At 33.7% G+C, this 8,021-nt stretch overlaps 1 pseudogene; it reads right to left on the bottom strand.

The window, feature by feature from the left end:
• Positions 1-2,002: 2,002 nt before the first annotated feature.
• LOC142231027 (uncharacterized) lies at positions 2,003-3,167 on the bottom strand (annotated as a pseudogene).
• Between the last annotated feature and the right edge of the window lie 4,854 nt (positions 3,168-8,021).

Raw genomic sequence — 8,021 nt, 5'->3', positions numbered from 1 at the left:
TTCGCTTTTCCAAATCCGAATTGCCGGGTCTCACGCTTGACACCTGCCATCAGATTTTGTACAGCCACCTTGTCCACCTTCTTTGCCGCAGAAAGCCAGTTTGCCTTGAACTTCTGCTCGTCCTTAGCAGTTTTTTCGGTCTTCTTTAGGTTCCGCTTGACAATAGCCCAGTATTTCTCAATTGGGCGGAGCTCTGGCGTGTTGGGAGGGTTCTTGTCTTTGGGAACCACCTGCACGTTGTTGGCGGCGTACCACTCCATGGCCTCCATGGAAAATGCTGCTTTTCAAGCCACAGGTACAGATGGCTTGCCAAACCAGATATTTCTTTGCGAACTTTGACAGTTTTATGTGCTTGAAAATATCTGCTACCTTTCCCCTTCCATTTGCCGGAAGCTCTTGGAGAAGCAAATTTCATCCGAGTCAGTTGAAATTTGGTACATTGGGCTAGTAGGTTAGGTGGCAGCCCGATGTGTCAGGCTCACTTAGACTATTCAGTCCATCGTGATACCACATTGGTGAACTTCTCTCTTATCACTGAGTGCTGCCCGATTCCATGTTAAGCTCAATGACAAGGGACCTCCTTTTTATAGCCGAATCCGAACGGCGTTCCACATTGCAGTGAAACCACTTAGAGAAGCTTTGAAACCCTCAGAAATGTCACCAGCATTACTGAGGTGGGATAATCCACCGATGAAAATTTTTTGGTGTTCGGTCGAAGCAGGAATCGAACCCACGACCTTGTGTATGCAAGGCGGGTATGCTAAACATTGCACCACGGTGGCTCCCTTTGTTTGACTAAGAATGGCTATTAAATAACAATAATATGGTCAATTTTCTCAAAATCGGGCGACACATACATATATGAGAGCTATATCTAAAGCTGAATAGTTTTCCATGGTATTCTACAGGTTATACTTGACGGGTTATATAAAAAACTACTTTGTGTTGAATTTGTATCGACGACAACCGATTTATAAATAAGCATAAAATGACCCCATTTGTTGAAATCAGACGATACATATATCGTCTCCTCAATGAAACAATAGTGTATAGTTTTTTGGTCGTTTCGAGAAAATCGAGTTTGAAGGTTTTGTAAAAATATACTTTTGGGAAAACCGTCATATTTCAGAAAATTATAAGTGTTTTCAACTTCTTGTAACTTAACTATGTGGTGGAATAATCAGACCATTGGTAGATGATATTCTACTAATCTATAAGTGCATTAATTGCAATTAAATAACATTCAAAATACCATGATATCACATAGGCTACTTTATTTATTTTAGAATCTATATGAAAATCAGTATACACTATTTTATTTTGTATGGTATACACTATTTTATGTAATTTTTTTGCGCCATTTATCATGAAGTATTTTAATTTGCCGGACGAATGTTCATGCAATAAAACAAAGTATTTGTACTAATAATCCATTTTATTTATAATTCAGTCATTTTTGGAAATTCAATAACACGTTGACTACAGAGCAATTCAATTAAAATTAAAAAAAAATACACGAATGAAAGGCAATATTAATTAATATTCACCTTCGGGAATATATTACTCTGCATCAGGCTCATCCAAGCCATTTCGATTTCCTCCAGGCTGAAGACTAAGATAAAAGGAATGAAATTCGTTGGGAATTATATTTTTGGTGCACAGCCCCTTGAGATCGTTGTAAAGACGATATGGTAAGCTGTTGCTTAAATTTAGAGCACAATTTTCGAGTATAACAGTTATTATTAGTTGATTTTTTTCTTTCCATTAAGTCAATTGTTTGCCAATCGGAGTCCCATTTTTCTTTGTAGAGCAGCAAATGAGGATTGACTTTCTCCACTTTAATTTGCTTAATTTTCAACCAATTCACTGAGTCATTTCTGTTATTCTTTTTGAAAGTGTGCCCTAATCTGCTGAACCATTCCTTGATATTATAAATGATATTATTATAAATCCAGAACATTCTTTCCACAATGTATGGTTGTTTTCTTCGCAAAATTGTTGATCATTCCTCGGGAGAGTAGATAGATATATTTCGCTTGGCACGTTCAATTGTTGAGTGCATACAATCGGCCTCCATTTGTGTGTGGCCGCTTTCTAAATACTTAATCGTGACAGTATTTAAATTAAAGTTACGAATTGCGTAAAATAGAAGCGCTGCAATATAGCGACTCCTATTCTGCCCACCACAACAATCACAATACAAAATTACATCCGCTACATTTTCGTCAATAAGCTCAACAGTTTTATAATTGTGGTCCCAATCTCGTCCGAACCTCTATGTCCCTGCGTTTCATCCCACAAGAAACAGTAGCCTTCCTTCGAGGCAAGATCGAAAAATGTATTGTTAAAACTGGCAAACTTCCTTGAATAATACAATGAGATTACATTGCTGCATGAGCTTGTTAAAATAGATTGTAAGTCAAAAGTATATACCCTCAATTTACTATTACTTTTTACCTCTTCTTTATCGGCCTCCTTTTCCTCTCTAGCTCTCTTCTTATTCTGAATATGTTCATCAAATGCTTCCTGCATAATCTCCTTGTTGTCAGAGTTACGATATCGTTCGCACGTGGAACATGTATCCTTCTTCGGCTTATGAAAGCTATAGTTATATTCATTGCAGAAAATACGTCTGTATACATTTTCCTTAATGGAATTGGTCTCATGCTTTGCATTAAAGAGTTGAAACATTTTTTAAATGTTTAAATTAGAAGCAAGGGTTTTGATTTCGATCGAGTATAGTGGCTCTCCACAGCCGGAAACGATTCAATATGGTCCTTAATTATTCTCCTTGGTTCTTCATCTATTTTTTTATGATGTCCATGGTGCCCTCGTTTATCTATAACTTCACGACATTGAGTTTTGTTAATATATTAAGTGTTTTCAGAAAGAATTGCTTGCATACTTGTTTAGACCTCAGATTGTATCTTAGAGTCTTGGCTCCACCAACAAGAGCCATAGTTAAGTTTTCCGGACCGCTTTTTCTTCGTCCTATTATTTTGCATCCATGCATGCGTATACATCTGCAACATTTAATTTACCGTAAATGTATAAGACTAACCATGAATAACACAAATCGTTCCATACGGATTTACCTTCCTCTTGCGAGTAGGTGTCTTGAGCTCAGCCTCCTCGTTATTAATGACGTCTGCAATTGGACTCCCCATGTCTTGGTCTACTTCAGGGTACTATTCCCTTGCCGCAGTAACTTTATCTGATTCATATGCTTTCGACTCAGCGCCTGATTCTGCCTCTTCGTCTGTATCTGCAACATATTCGTCCGAAGATCCTGCGGAGAAATCTTCTTCGTCCGTCTTGTTTTGAATAATAAAAATTGTGTATACTTTTTATACACTATTTTTCTTCGAAATTATGTTCAGAGGAACAACTATATAAAACACAATACCTGCATTTAGGCAATTATTAATGAACATATTCTAACGAGAAATTTTACACTATTTTTTCAATTGACATTTTGACCAACTTTGTGGAAGTAGAATTTTATCAAATTTTGACCAGATCTAGAATCGATTATGTAGATTCTTATTCTGCAATAAAAAAATAATGGTGTATATTCGTATACGCTATTGTTTTATTGAGGGGACGATATATGAGTGCTATATCTAAATTTGATCCGACGTTCTCCAAATTGAATAACATGTACCAAAATTCTTCGATATGGATTAATAATTGCGACCGATATTCTGCAAACAACAAATATATTGTTAGACTGGCGGACGGATACACCCAGAGAAGGAATATGATCACCTCAAACATGTTTCAAGAGCACCATGTTACTTTTTCTCGGCGACCATGTGACATTTTGGTCGCAAAAATATTCTTTCCTCATCACACATAACAAGTTTTCCGAAATCAGATTTATTATTTCCGAGAAAATAACATGGTTTCGACAAACATGTTACATGTTTTCGCTGAAAAAGTAACATTGTGCTCTTGAAACATGGTTGGGGTGATCATATTCCTTCTCTGCGTGTACCAAGGGCTGCCTTGACTCAGGAGGCGATTAAGAGTCGGAATATATTTATCAAAAGTTTACTTGAATGCAAGGTTTTGACCTTCCCCTAAAAATTTTGGTATTAATTCCAATCCAATTAAATTAATCCAATTAAATCTGTGCTCTAAAAAATTAAAATCTCATTTATCGAATTTTTTTTTTCTCTTTTTGCGATATACTAACAAAGCTATTCATGTTTAAATAAAAGTCAAGTAAAATTCCACATTATGAGAGATTCTTCAAAATACAACATATATTATTAGCTAAAAAAACTTTAAATCATATATGCAAAATCTTCAAAATAAGTATTGGCCTATTTTGAAAGCTATTTAATCTTTAAGGTAAGATTCAATATTTCAGTTAATTTAAAGATTATTTCTTTAAATTAAAACGTGTTTTCTTTACTTTAATAAAACTTACTTCAAAAACATACGACTTTAATAAAGAGTCGTAAATTTCATAGGAATTAACATAAAAATAAATTTCATAAGGAATTAACATAAAAGACCCAAATTAAATCATCTCACCCGGACAGATCTCAATAAAGACTATGGAAATATGTAGTGACCAACACTGAAAAATATGTATAGTCAGGCTTGCGAGATTGGTGTCCATCATTTTCTTTTCAGTTAGAACTTATAACGAATACCGTAGCAGAAATTCACATTTTCAATTCGAGTGTATTGTAAATAAATACCACGTTAAACTGTAGCATATTTCCATGTCCTTCTGTTGGCCATCAAAAATGTTTCGTTTTTTTCTATATTTCATATTTGTTAAAATATTTAATTATTCCTTTTTTATTTTTTGCTCTCATTACATTCGCCTCATATTTTTGTGCGTACCAGTGATGTGTAAAATCCTTACTTTAGATTAAAACATAATTAAAATTTGAATTTTATTCTTTCCAGTTTTTATATCAGTTGATGTTGATTATTTAAATATGTAACAACGGTGCAGTGTTGTGCAAATATTTAAACGTTAACAAATATTTGCAATGTATGTAAATGGGAGTACAAGTGTTTACAAAGGCACCTACTGGTGAGACATTCTATGAAACAATGAGCCAAAAGCTAATTGCAAAAATTTTCGAATCAAACATTTATCATATAACAGCGATTCCAAGAATGTCTTTAAAATTTATAATTATAATGAATTAAGTAATAAATGAATAAATCAACAATATGGTATCACAATGAAGTGAATAATCTAAGTCAGACTAAACTAACGGGCTGCTACTATACGTAACTTTATCTAAATCACCTTTATTTGTTTCGAATTGTATGGTGGATATCATCCCATCAATTTTTATTATTCTTCCAAAACGAAACTATTTATATTACATGTTAGCCTGATACCGAAACAGGCAATTGACGTCCAAATGCATTGTATCTAATTATACAATTATTTTTCGAGCCTTATGGACAGATATAGATTAAGGAACATGGTTAATAGAGCCATTGAAAAGAAAACGCCAGATACCAATCTATACACGCCTGGACTGTACATGTTTCGGTTCGGGCGAATGAACCTTTCCACAGCCTTTAGTATAGATCTGGCTGGGAGAGATAACTCAATTTTGGGCCCTTTATGCTAACTCCTTATGGAGAAAACATTTGGGAAATTTCCTCTTACAAATTGAATCATCTTTTCTCCCACTGTACATCATCTTTTCATATAACTTACAAGTCCCTTAATCTTATTTTTATTACTATTTTCATTTTTAATACTATGAAATTTGAAACTATATTCCGATACTTTACATACGGTATAACAAAGTTAATATGCACCTATCCAACATAGAAAAAAGTCAGTTATTAAACTGATGGTGAAATTAACATTGCAAAAATTGCAAAAATTTTTTTTTTTGTTTATTTTAAAAATTTGATAAGAAATTTTCCCCAGCCCAATAAATTTTTCTTGAATCCAAATGTCAATAAAATGTCAATGAAATACAAATAAGTTCAATTCGAATTAAAGTAGAAGAAGTTTATCGTACACTTCTCAAAAATAGTAAGAATGAACTACAGCATAGTTAAAATGGTAATGATGTGGCGCCCAAGATTTTTTCTTTATTTTTAATTCATTTTGGCTCTTCGAGAAGGGTGCATTTCGTAAATGGTAGTTAAAAAACCAAAAAATGTCCGTGAATTTAATTATTCTCAAAATTTGGAATACAATTTAGCTCAGCAGAGATAGTTTATTACTCCTATAACTTCCCAGCAAAAAAAATTCTTCTAAAGGCATACTTTTAAAAGAATTTCTAAAAATGTTCTCACAAAGATGTTCTTTATTTTAACCACACAGGAAGTTCTTTTTAATTCAAGTTTTTATAGCCCTCTTTTTCATATTTTGAATTGGAATTTTTTTTCAAATAGGTTAAAAACCGAGTAAGAATTAATAAAATGATACAAATTATTTAAATTTTGTCGAAAAAAATGCTAAATTGATTCCTGAAAATTGCGAATTTTTGAAAATATTTGAGGTCAAACGTTTCATACAAACGTTAAAATGCATTAATAATCATAAAAAGATTATAATAAATATTTATTTGACAAAATATCACAAATTTTTTTAATTCACATCCAAAACAGTGAATTTGTATCATACGTTAAGAAGTGATGCCACGGCTGTTGAAATGGTGAACATCCGTCCTATGACAAGCACATGTTAAATTCATCGTTTCTGCGCCAATTTTTCACCACTTCCGGTTGAAAATTTTTCTAATTCACATCCAAAACAGTGAATTTGTATCATACGTTAAGAAGTGATGCCACGGCTGTTGAAATGGTGAACATCCGTCCTATGACAAGCACATGTTAAATTCATCGTTTCTGCGCCAATTTTTCACCACTTCCGGTTGAAAATTTTTCTAATTCACATCCAAAACAGTGAATTTGTATCATTCGTTAAGAAGTGATGCCACGGCTGTTGAAATGGTGAACATCCGTCCTATGACAAGCACATGTTAAATTCATCGTTTCTGCGCCAATTTTTCACCACTTCCGGATCCAAAAAGAAGATTTTCACTAGTTTTTTGGGTCACTTTAATTTTTTCTGTGTATTGTGGGTGGTATAAATATAAAAGAAAATAATTGACAAAACTGTGAGATGTGAATCACATTTAAGAACACACTATTTTTCCAATATAATGTCTAAGGTAAGAATCTCAAGAACGATAAAATCATACCACATAATGAGTTTTCATGCCGTAGGATATGATCAAATATTGAAGGAACTTTCTCACACATTTATGGCACTTGGAAAAAGTAAAAAAGAAAAAAAAACATTGAGACAATAAAAAAACATGAGCCATAACTGGTAGAGTGTAACAGCATAACAAAATGTCCTTGAATGTGACATTTGTTTTTATTGCCTGATTTACGCTATTTACGTCTTGCACACTTGACTCTCCCACTAACCTTATAGATTTTCCAAAGGGGGTTGTTTGGAGGAGAGGAGCATTACCCTGAAACTGCCTTAGCCCGAAGATTTGTTCAATCATTTGCGAATAAATGTTAAAACATTCGGATAATATGAAAATTGTTTTTTCATATGTTAAATGCCTTAACTCTGGGGTGGGAAGAAATCCTTAATGGTTATGATGTTGGGGGTGGTGTTGATGCGGGTAGTAATTTTTTATGGGTCTTAGGGATATGTTGCCACTACCATAACCGCTTTGTTGTTTTTTTTAGGGCTATGAAGTGGCTTTATGGATGTTAAGCTGATGTTAAGTATATTTATGTGGGTGTATGTTTGTGTTTACCTTGTTATACTTTTTTTTGCAAAGCCCATGTAGTCCTCCACTCATATGTGTCCTTCAGAGTCATGGCAGATTTTTTTTTTTTTTTTGAACGCCATGAATTCCCTTACATTGTGCGGTGTGGAAACGTTTAACATGACTTAAATGTTGATGTTCATTTTACCATTGTTACTATTATTCTCATTGTGTTATTCTTTCCAGTGCTGGAGTTTTTTTCTTCTATTGATTTTTTCCGGGCTTCCT

This window comes from Haematobia irritans, chromosome 3 (genome assembly GCF_050003625.1).
Source record: "Haematobia irritans isolate KBUSLIRL chromosome 3, ASM5000362v1, whole genome shotgun sequence".
In the NCBI taxonomy this organism is placed as follows: domain Eukaryota; kingdom Metazoa; phylum Arthropoda; class Insecta; order Diptera; family Muscidae; genus Haematobia; species Haematobia irritans.
The sequence above is the reverse complement of the archived record's forward strand: the minus strand, read 5'-3'. Positions and strand labels throughout refer to the sequence as shown.